Raw genomic sequence first — 12,925 nt, 5'->3', positions numbered from 1 at the left:
TGGAATGAAGGATTTACCCGGCGGTCGATTTGAGTCATTTCTTCCTTTTGTAGCTCCCTAGGACCATCAGTGGCAACGAATGGAGCGGGGTGGCTGAATATCTATCTACTCGTTGTCACCATCAATCTCCATGCGTGAAGCTAGTTGCGTTTGAATCTGTGGACAGTGGGAGGAAGTTTCTGGCATGTGCAGAGAAGGTTAGACCCTCTTTCGTTGTTACAAATCATTTTTTAGATGTGATTCAGACACTGACGCGGTCCCAACCCATTCATACCACACCTTCAACCAAACGCATCCTAAGAGAGTGTCACAGTTTGTACCTAGTATCTAAAATTGGTGCCATCTCATCAGCGGTGCCATTAGAAAATTATTTGGCACCGCTTCAGCAGTTTGTGCAGCCAACTTTGGTCCACACATCCGAGCAGCCAAGCAGTAAAAATACTAAATCTTTATGGCACGAAGGAATTGGGCATCGGAGCAACTAGGTGCTCCAGAGTCCGGGTCCCTGATTTTTTTTCTGCTGCATCGGCTCGCCAGTGCAAGGCACCGGTGCGAGATGTAGCAACAGTTGTCTCTACACCAGTTTTGGCATACATAGTGGACGGCCTTAGTGCTATTAGTTCTATGTTACTAAATTTGTGCATATACACACCTGTCAGTATCAATTTTCTGTCATCCAAACACTGTCGCTATGCTGTTGCAGTTATATTTACCTTCCTCATAAAATGTTCAGTTTGTTATTTATTGTACATGAGTAAGAAATTGTAGCGTCGTTGTAGTTAATTATAGCTTCTGATGTTCCAGAATTTGGTTGTTGTCTCAGTAGCAATTAATTCATTTGCACATTGATCTTTTTGAGAAGATATGTCGTAATTAAAATGTTTCTTCAGTTTTTCAAAATAAGCATTGGTGATTTTCTATGTTGCTATAAATCATTTCCCCTACAATTGTTACTGATCTAGTTTTAAATATTATAGGATGAACGGAAGTGTTCTTACTTGGAGTGGGTTGATCAAGAGTGGCCACAGTCTTTGAAGATGTGCCTAGCGAAGCTCTGGAGCATGTATGAGGAAGAGAACAGATGTAGGCTTAGAGAAAGTGTTGTCAACGCTGAAGAATATTTGAAGATGCGGGATAAATAGAGGAAGGTGGATAATGAGCTCAGATTTTTTAAATCAGACTTTGCTAAGATGGTGTTGCCGAAGGAGGAGGCACTTTCCCAGTTGGCCAGTGCAAAACAGGTTCTTACTGAACTGAAAGCAGAGGTGGAAAAGACGAGCCTGGATGATCTCGATTAGGGAAATGAATTTATTGTTCTAATATTGTTCTTATGAAGCTGAACTAGCTATATGTTGTACTGTGCTGTTTTCATGTAGCTATCGTATTGTGATGTTATAATATATTTATGTGCCTGATATGAAATTGGCAAACAACTGTTCGATATGAAATGTGAATTTGCGTAATACTGGAATTATTAATTGTAAACTAATAAACCTGCTAAATGTGTCATGGAACTTTGCAAACGGTTCTAGCAGTAAAAGCGCTTGTGATGGATAGCCCAATGCCACACAATTTTCTTCATCAAATCGTGTGTGATGTAGTTCATAAAAGCAAATAGTTAACCAAGGTAGAGCGTGTGTGATAGTTACACCTTTCACACACGAGCCTACACATAAAACTGTGTGGGATGTACATACGAACGGAAACTTTTTCCCTGGATTGACTGTGTGGGATGTACATAAGAACGGAAACGTATTCCTTGGATTAACTGTGTGTGATATACATACGAACGAAAACGTTTTCCCTGGATTGACTGTGTGGGATATACATAAGAACGGAAACGTATTCCTTGGATTGACTGTGTTGTTGGGAAACGTAGCATGCAAATTCAAAAAAATTCTACGCTCACGCGAGTTCTATCTAGGAGATGCATAGCAAGGTGAGGGGGAGAGTGTGTCCACGTATCCTCGTAGACCGAAAGCGGAAGTGTTTGATAACGCGGTTGAAGTCGAACTTCTTCTCGTTCTAGGCGATCAAGCACCGAACGTACGACACCTCCGAGTTCTGCACACGTTCAGCTCGATGACGTCCCTCGAACTCTTGATCCAGCAAAGTGTCGAGGGAGAGTTCCGTCAGCATGATGGCATGGTGACGGTGATGGTGAAGTGATCCGCGCAGGGCTTCGCCTAAGCACTACGTGAATATGACCGGACGCGTAAACTGTGGAGGAGGGTGCCGCACACAGCTAACAATGTTTGTTGTGTGTTCTAGCGGCGCCCTCCCCTCATATATATATTTTGGAGGGGAGGAGAGGCAGCCAAGGGGGCACCCCAAGTAGGAGGAATCCTACTTGGGGTCCTCCCAATTCGGCCTCCCCCCTTTCCTATTCCTATTCAGAGTAGGAAGGGAAGAGGCGGAAGGGGGAATCCTATTCCCTTTTTCCTTTCCTTCTCCAATTTGGCCAGCCCATATGGGGGGGGGGGGAGGGCACACCAGCCCCTTTGTGGCTGGTGTGTTTCCCCTCTTGGCCTATTAGGCCCATATAGCTTGCCGGGGTTGCCCGGAACCCCTTCCGGTGACCCGATACGTACCCGGTACCCCCAGAACACTTCCGGTGTCCGAATACTATCGTACTATATATGAATCTTTACCTCTCGATCATTTCGAGACTCCTCGTCATGTCCGTGATCTCATCCGGGACTCCGAACAAAATTCTGTCACCAAATCACATAACTCATATAATACAAAATCGTCATCGAACGTTAAGCGTGCGGACCCTACGGGTTCGAGAACTATGTAGACATGACCGAGACACCTCTTCGGTCACCAATAGCGGAGCCTGGATGCTCATATTGGTTACTACATATTCTACGAAGATCTTTATCGGTCAAACCACAGTGACAACATACGTTATTCCCTTTGTCATCGGTATGTTACTTGCCTGAGATTCGATCGTCACTATCTTCATACCTAGTTCAATCTCGTTACCGGCAAGTCTCTTTACTCGTTCCATAATGCATCATCCCGCAACTAACTCATTAGTCGCATTGCTTGCAAGGCTTATCATGATGTGCATTACCGAGAGGGCCCAGAGATACCTCTCCGATACTCGGAGTGACAAATCCTAATCTCGATCTATGCCAACCCAACAAACACCTTCGGAGATACCAGTAGAGCATCTTTATAATCACCCAGTTACGTTGTGACATTTGATAGCACACAAGGTATTCTTCCAGTATCCGGGAGTTGCATAATCTCATAGTCAAAGGAATATGTATATGACATGAAGAAAGCAATAGCAATAAAACTGAACGATCAACATGCTAAGCTAACGGATGGGTCTTGTCCATCACATCATTCTCCTAATGATGTGATCCCGTTCATCAAATGACAACACATGTCTATGGTTAGGAACCTTAACCATCTTTGATTAACGAGCTAGTCTAGTAGAGGCTTATTAGGGACACGGTGTTTTGTCTATATATCCACACATGTATCAAGTTTTTGGTTAATACAATTCTAGCATGAATAATAAACATTTATCATGATATAAGGAAATATAAAATAAGAACTTTATTACTGCCTCTAGGGCATATTTCCTTCAGTCTCCCACTTGCACTAGAGTCAATAATCTAGTTCACATCGCCATGTGATTTAACACCAATAGTTCACATCACCATGTGATTAACACCCATAGTTCACATCGCCATGTGACCAACACCCAAAGGGTTTACTAGAGTCAATAATCTAGTTCACATCGCCATGTGATTAACAACCAAAGAGTACTAAGGTGTGATCATGGTTTTCTTGTGAGAGAAGTTTAGTCAACGGGTCTGCCACATTCAGGTTTGTATGTATTTTGCAAATTTCTATGTCTACAATGCTTTGGATGGAGCTACTCTAGCTAATTGCTCCCACTTTCAATATGTATCCAGATTGAGACTCGGAGTCATCTAGATGGGTATTAAGGCTTGCATCGTCGTAACTCTTTACGATGAACTCTTTGTCACCTCCATAACCGAGAAATATTTCCTTAGTCTCTAAGGATAATTTTGACCGCTGTCTAGTGATCTAGTCCTGGATCACTATTGTACCCCTTTGCTAAACTCATGACAAGGTGCACAATAGGTCTGGTATACAACATGGCATACTTTATAGAACCTATGGCTGAGGCATAGGGAATGACTTTCATTCTCTCTCTATCTTCTGCCGTGGTCGGGTTTTAAGTCTTACTCAACTTCATACCTTACAACTCCGGCAAGAACTTCTTCTTTGACTGATCCATTTTGAACTCCTTCAAAATCTTATCAAGGTATGTACTCATTGAAAGTCTTATCAAGCGTCTTGATCTATTGTTATATCTTGATGCCCAATATGTAAGTAGGAGGTCTTTCTTTGAAAAACTCCTTTCAAACACTCCTTTATGCTTTCCAGAAAATTCTACATCATTTCCGATCAACAATATGTCATTCACATATACTTATCTAAAAGGCCGTAGTGTTCTCACTCACTTTCTTGTAAATACAGGCTTCACCACAAGTATGTATAAAACTATATGCTTTGATCAACTCATCAAAGTGTATATTCCAACTCCGAGATGCTTGCACCAGTCCATAGATGGATCGCTGGAGCTTGCACACTTTGTTAGCACCTTTAGGATTGAGAAAACCTTCTGGTTGCATCATATACAACTCTTCTCCAATAAATCCATTAAGGAATGCAGTTTTGACATCCATTTGCCAGATTTCATAAAATGCGGTGTCACAGGATATCCACGACCACCTATGGGACCAGGAGGCCCCTTGCTGGTTCGGTAGGGGGACATCACATTGCACAAAAGAGCAGACCAGCGCACGGTAGCACGACAGAGAGCACACAAGCAATTTACCCAGGTTCGGGCCGCCGCGAGGCGTAAGACCCTACTACTGCTTTGGTGGATTGATGGTGGAATGGAGATGGTGGAACGTAGTACACTTGCCCGGCAGGGGTTGCTGTAGGGCAGCAGCGACTACGCGCGTATGGGGGTGTGGGTTCGTCAACTTCCCAACCCTTCCTACGGGTGCCATGGGCCTTCTTTTATAGATCAAGGGGTCACCACAATGGCAAAGTAGTCATTATCCATTGATATGATAGCAAACAGTGCTATCATACCTAACTCTGGGGGCTGACAGGGGTGAATTAAATGCACCGCTTAGTGTCACATCACTGGTTGCCCGGCAAGGCTTGCCGGGCTATCTTGCCAGCTCCGCGCCTGTTCCCTTGACACGTCGCAGGACGGATGTCATCTATGGGTTTCTTTTGTAGGAAATGTCTGCCATGTGGTGAATGGCTACCACTTAATCACCTTGCGGCTTGACACCACATTTATTGACGATGTGGGTCGTGCTTGAGTGGTTGGTGAGCTGGTTTTGCCTCCGCGGTCCCCGGCAGGCCCTGCCGGGGAGCTTCGATCGCTTGCTTCCGGTGGCGGGCTCGCCCCTTGCCGGGCTCGCCTGCCCGGCAAGGGAGGCCCTTCTCTAGTCGACACTCTGCTTGTCCAGCTTGATCTTGGTCTCTCTGAGCTGCATGTTGGTTCTTCAAATCTCTTGGTCCTTTGATCTCTGACTTAGGCTGATGCTTCAATCTTGCTCTTGTGCCTGTGCACAGTCTGGGAAACAGACCCAGGGTTTGTTGCACCGACAGAAGCCCCCGGGTCTGCCCCGAACGCGTTGCTGAGCGTCGTCGGGGTAGGGCCTAATAAGTGCACATGCAGGGTTGCTGAAGGGGTTGGCCCCTCGAGGTTTCCATTGCTGCTTCATTAGCCTTGATTTTAGGCCAGTTTCCAGTTTCCCCGCGCGTGGTATAAAGCCAACAGTGGTGGGGCCGCTCTAGTGATGGCCCGTGAATGACTTTAACGCACGGGGTAGAAACTGCCAATTTACTCTTCCCACAGTGCGCTGTTATCCTTGGCCACGTATGCTGCATGCATCGCGCGGGGTAGGTAACGGAGGCGCGTGGCGCGGGAGAGCATCATGGCGAGGGCCCGGTCGTCTTGAATTGGCGGAGGAGGGCGGTGGACACCCGTTGATGGAGCAGCTGCCCTCCCCGCCCGGCCTATAAAAGGGAGGGGCGGAGGAGGGCAGAGTCATCCATCTTTGCATTCCCCCTCTTCTTCCTTTGTTCTCTGCTTCTGCTGGCTATGCCGAAGGGAAGAGCCTGGGGCCAGCCCCCAGGCTCCTGCTTGGGGCTATTGTTGCCCCATGCTGGCGCTGACGCTCGGGGAGTGAGCCTGGTCCTTGGCGTGGCGAAGCTCTTGGTCTCTTCGAGGCTCGTTGATACTTCTCCAACGTATCTACTTTTCCTAACGCTTTTTCCTCTTGTTTTGGACTCTAATTTGCATGCTTTGAATGAAACAAACCCCGGACTGACGCTGTTTTCAGCAGAAGTACCATGGTGTTGTTTTTGTGCAGAAATAAAAGTTCTCGGAATGGAACGAAACTTCGCGAGGAATTTTTATATAATATATAAGAATTTCTGGAGCCAATACCTATCGGTGAGGGGCCCCTAGGTGGGCACAACCCACCAGGGCGCGCCACCCTCTCCTGGCGCGCCCAGGTGGGCTGTCCCCACCTGGTGGCCCCGCTGACCCTAAAATCGACGCTATAAAATCCTATTTTTCCAGAAAAAATCAGGGAGAAAGAATTATCGCAATCCACGAGACGGAGCCGCCGTCACCTCATGTTCTTCATCGGGAGGCCAGATCTGGAGTCCGTTTGGGGCTCCGGAGAGGGGGATCTTGGTTCTTCGTCATCACCAACCCTTCTCCATCACCAATTCCATGATGCTCCCCACCGGGAGTGAGTAATTCCTTCGTAGGCTCACTGGTCGGTGAGGAATTGGATGAGATTCATCATGTAATCGAGTTAATTTTGTTAGGGCTTGATCCCTAGTATCCACATGTTCTTAGATTGATGTTGCTATGACTTTGCCATGCTTAATGCTTGTCACTTTCGGCCCGGGTGCCATGAACTCAGATCTGAACCGTTTATGTTATCATAATTATATCCATGTTTTAGATCCGATCTTGCAAGTTATAGTCACCTACTGCGTGTTATGATCCGGCAACCCCGGAGTGACAATAATCGGGACCACTCCCGGCGATGACCGTAGTTTGAGGAGTCCATGTATTCACTATGTGTTAATGCTTTGTTCCGCTTCTCTATTAAAAGGAGGCCTCAATATCCCTTAGTTTCCAATATGGACCCCTGATGTCGCTTGAAGCTATGTCGGTATTTCCCCAAAGAGGAAGGGATGATGCAGCACAGCGGCGGTAGGTATTTCCCTCAGATATGAAACCAAGGTTATCGAACCAGTAGGATAACCAAGCAACACAACATAAACAGCCCATGCACACAAATAACAGCCACTCGCAACCCGACGTGTTAAAGGGGTTGTCAATCCCTTTCGGGGTACGGCGCCAGAAACGGTGCGTGGACGGGAGAAAATTGTAATAGATTGAAATAATAGATCGCAAATAAAATAAAGTGCAGCGAAGTATTTTTGTATTTTTGGTTTAATAGATCTGAATAAAAAGAGCAAATAAAATAGATCGCAAAACAAATATATGAGAAAGAAGACCCGGGGGCCGTAGGTTTCACTAGTGGCTTCTCTCGAGAAAATAGCAAACGGTGGGTAAACAAATTACTGTTGGGCAATTGATAGAACTTCAAATAATTATGACGATACCCAGGCAATGATCATTACATAGGCATCACGTCCAAGATTAATAGACCGACTCCTGCCTGCATCTACTACTATTACTCCACACATCGACCGCTATGTAGCATGCATCTAGTGTACTAAGTTCATGGAAAAACGGAGTAATGCAATAAGAACAATGAAATGATGTAGACAAGATCCGTTTATCTATGGCGGTAGATATAGATCCCATCTTTTTATCCTTAGTAGCCACGATAAATACGTGTCGGTTCCCTTTCTGTCACTGGGATCAAGCACCGTAAGATCGAACCCACTACCGGGCACCTCTTCCCATTGCAAGATAAATAGATCAAGTTGGCCAAACAAAACCCAAATATCGGAGAAGAAATACGAGGCTATAAGAGATCAAAGAAACTCAAATAACTTTCATGGATATAAAAAGGTATGACTGATCGTAAACTCGAAGTTTCATCAGATCCCAACAAACACACCGCAAAAGAGTTACATCATATGGATCTCCAAGAGACCATTGTATTGAGAATTCAGCGAGAGAGAGGAAGCCATCTAGCTACTAACTACGGACCCGAAGGTCTACAAAGAACTACTCACGCATCATCGGAGAGTCGCCAATGGAAGTGGTGAACCCCTCCGTGATGGTGTCTAGATTGGATCTGGTGGTTCTGGACTCTACGGCGGCTGGATGAATATTTCGTTGATTGCCCTAGAGTTTCTGGATTTTTGGGGTATTTATAAAGCAAAGAGGCGGTCCAGGGGCACCCGAGGTGGGCACAACCCACCGGGGCGCGCCAGGGCCTCCTGGCGCGCCCTGGTGGGTTGTCCCCTCCACGGGACTCCCCCCAGGTGCAACCAGGGCCCAACTTCTTCCTTCTAGCCCATAAAAAATCATCATGAAGTTTCGTGGCATTTGGACTCCGTCTGATATTGATTTCCTACGATGTAAAAAACATGGAAAAACAGCAACTGGCACTTGGCACTATGTCAATTGGTTAGTACCAAAAAATGATATAAAATGACTATAAAATGATTATAAAACATCCAAGATTGATAATAAAATAGCATGGAACAATAAAAAATTATAGATACATTGGAGACGTATCAGCATCCCCAAGCTTAACCCCTGCTCGTCCTCGAGTAGGTAAGTGATAAAAACAGAATTTTTGATGTGGAGTGCTGTTCATCAAGTCATATCATATTCTTTTCTTTATAACATGGACATTTGTACTTTTATGTAATTCAAAGCAATAGTCTAGTTTTGACATAATAATTTAGATACTCAAGCATATCAACAAGCAACCATGTCTTTCAAAATATCAATGCTAAAAAGGCTATCTCTAGCCCATCATGCTCAAACATTGATCCATTCATGAAACACACTCAAATATTAACTACACCCAATACTTAAGTACGATCATATTGCCTCCTAGTTGGTGCTTTTGTAAGAGAAGATGGAGACTCAAATTTCAAAATAAAAATTGCATAAAGTAAAAAAAGGCCCTTCACAGAGGGAAGTAGGGATTTGTAGAGGTGCCAGAGCTCAAAGTGAAAAAATTAGAGATAAAAACATTTTGGGAGGTGTGTCCATCCCACCAACGAAAATGACGTAGAGGTACGAACACTTTCCATGCTAGATATGCCATAGGCGGTTCCCAAACAGAAAATAAAGTTTATTCCTTTTTCCACCATTCTTTCACTTTCCATGGCTAGTCGTATCCACGGGTGCCTTCCATACCAACACTTTCCAAGGAATTTATTATTTGACAACATAAAGTAAATTCATTTTTGCATTTCGGGACTAGGCATCCCTAAAACCTTTGCCTTACTCTCATGCAATGACAAGTGAATAAACACTCATCGTGAGAATAACACATCCAGCATGGAAAATATTAGCCACCCGTTACCGTTCCGCGAGCAAAACAAATACACAAAAGAGAAGTTTATTGGCACATGCAAATTTTCTTAGAACGGCAAAAGAATACCGTATTTAGGTAAATATAGTGGACTCATGTGGCAAAACTGGTTTAAAGGATTTTGGATGTACAAGTAGAGATCATACTTAGTGCAAAATGAAGGCTAACAAAAAGATTGAGAAGCGACCAACCAAGTCGTATAATCTCATAAGCAAGCATTAAGCATAATTAACACCGAATAATGCACCACAAGTAGGATATAATTTTCATTGCATGATTATTAACTTTCGTGCATGCATAGGGAATCACAAACCTTAACACCAATATTCTTACTAGAGCACAATTACTCATCAACATAACTCACATATCACATCATCATATCTCAAAACTATTACTAAGAATCAAGTTTATTTTGTCCAATTATCTTCATGGCATTCTTTTACTTTATCCTTCTTGGATATCTATCACTTTGGGACTAATTTTCATGTGTTGCTTTTCATAACCTCAAACAAATATAAGTGAAGATCATGAGCATAACAAATTTTCTTTCTCTCAAAATAATTTAAGTGAAGCAAGAGAGAATTTCTTCAAAATTTTACTAACTCTCAAATAAATCTAAGTGAAGAAAGAGAGCATTTCTTCAAAAATACTAAGCAAACCGTGCTCAAAAAGATATAAGTGAAGCACTAGAGCAAGTCCTAGCTCATAAAAGATTTAAGTGAAGCACAAAGAGCAATTCTAACAAGTCATGATATAATTTTGGCTCTCTCAAAAAGGTGTGTCCAGCAAGGATTGATGACTTAAAACACAAAATAAAACAAGCAAAGACTCATATCATACAAGACGCTCCAAGCAAAACACATATCATGTGACGAATAAAAATATAGCCTCGAGTAAAATACCGATAGTTGTTGGAAGAAAGCGGGGATGCCACTCGGGGGCATCCCCAAGCTTAGTTGGTTGCTCATTCTTGGATAAAATCTTGGGATTCCTGGGCATCCCCAAGCTTAGGCTCTTACATCCTTCCTTCATCCATCGTAAGATAACCCAAAACTTGAAAACTTCAATCACACAAAACTCAACAAAACCTTTGTGAGATACGTTAGTATAAGAAAGCAAACCACTACTATAAGTGCTGTATAAAACCAATTAATATTTTGTTTTTGTATTATATCTACTGTATTCCAACTTTTCTATGGAAAAAACTCATCAAAGAAAACCATAGAGCCATCAAAATAAGCACACAACACAAAGAACACAGAATCTGTCAAAACAGAATAGTCTGTAGTAATCTGGCTTTGGCGAATACTTATGGACCTCCAAAAATTCTACCAAATTAGGAAGACCAGGGTAATTTGTATATTAATCTTCTTCAAAAAGAATCAGGGAAAAATCTCTTTTCTGTGATTTATGAAAATTATTTTCGTGAGCGCAAAGTTTCTGTCTTTTTCAGCAAGATCAAACAACTATCACCCAAGAAGATCCTAAAGGCTTTACTTGGCACAAACACGAATTAAAACACAAAAAACACAATCATACCAGTAGCATAATTGTGTAAACACACAAGAACAGAAAACAAAAAGCAAAAATAAATTTTATTCATTGGGTTGCCTCCCAACAAGCGCTATAGTTTTACGCCCTTAGCTAGGCGTAAAGCAAGGATCTGAGTTTTGTCTTCCGAAGTTTTGGCAACTTTTGTAAGGGTTTTCTCAAACCCGGGAGGCTCTTTACACTTCCCTAAATTCTCCGGAAAAGAAACCATCTTAAGATCCAAAATATCCAATCTCTTGTTGCAAAGAGTAATCAAAGTATTCATGCGATTGATACTACCATTGAGGTGCTTGAGGGGTTCATTATATTTCTGTATTTCAACCATATGTTTATGCAAATCACCAAGTTTGTCCAACATTTGAAATCCCTCAGGGGTAAAAGAAAACCCCTTCTTTTGAGGAGGAATTCCCAAAATTCCCTCTAAAATTTCAAAGGCAGCATTAGCATCAAGCTCAATAAAATTTCCTTTAGCGGCAAAGTCCAGAAGTTGCCTATGATGCAAAGCCAATCCTATGTACAAATTACGAAGCAAAACTTTAGCATCCCCCTTTAGATTGGAAACACGATACGATTCCATAAGCCTATACCAGGCATCTTTCAGATTTTCTCCTTGTCTTTGCTTGAAGTAAAGAACTTCAAAATCTGGTGACAAAGGAGGAGTAGGGACGCTAGCCATCAAGACTAGAAAGCAAGAAAACGGCGAACGAAAAAAGAGAGGCGAATAAAACGGAAAATTTTTGTGAAGTGGGGGAGAGGAAAACGAGAGGCAAATGGAAAATAATGTAAATTGCGAAGAGATGAGATTTGTGATTAGGAACCTGGTTATGTTGAAGATCCTCCCCGGCAACGGCGCCAGAAATTCCTTTTGATGTCGCTTGAAGCTACGTCGGTATTTCCCCAAAGAGGAAGGGATGATGTAGCACAGCGGCGGTAGGTATTTCCCTCAGATATGAAACCAAGGTTATCGAACCAGTAGGAGAACCAAGCAACACAACGTAAACAGCCCCTGCACACAAATAACAGCCACTCGCAACCCGACGTGTTAAAGGGGTTGTCAATCCCTTTCGGGGTACGGCGCCAGAAACGGTGCGTGGACGGGAGAAAATTGTAATAGATTGAAATAATAGACCGCAAATAAAATAAAGTGGAGCAAAGTATTTTTGTATTTTTGGTTTAATAGATCTGAATAAAAAGAGCAAATAAAATAGATCGCAAAACAAATATATGAGAAAGAAGACCCGGGGGCCGTAGGTTTCACTAGTGGCTTCTCTCGAGAAAATAGCAAACGGTGGGTAAACAAATTACTGTTGGGAAATTGATAGAACTACAAATAATTATGACGATATCCAGGCAATGATCATTACATAGGCATCACGTCCAAGATTAGTAGACCGACTCCTGCCTGCATATACTACTATTACTCCACACATCGACCGCTATGCAGCATGCATCTAGTGTATTAAGTTCATGGAAAATGGAGTAATGCAATAAGAACGATGAAATGATGTAGACAAGATCCGTTTATCGATGGCGGTAGATATAGATCCCATCGTTTTATCCTTAGTAGCAACGATACATACGTGTCGGTTCCCTTTCTGTCACTGGGATCAAGCATCGTAAGATCGAACCCACTACCGGCCACCTCTTCCCATTGCAAGATAAATAGATCAAGTTGGCCAAAAAAAACAAATATCAGAGAAAGAAATACGAGGCTATAAGAGATCATGCATATAAGAGATCAAAGAAAC

This window comes from Triticum aestivum, chromosome 5D (genome assembly GCF_018294505.1).
Source record: "Triticum aestivum cultivar Chinese Spring chromosome 5D, IWGSC CS RefSeq v2.1, whole genome shotgun sequence".
NCBI lineage: Eukaryota > Viridiplantae > Streptophyta > Magnoliopsida > Poales > Poaceae > Triticum > Triticum aestivum.
This window is presented reverse-complemented; position numbering follows the sequence as displayed.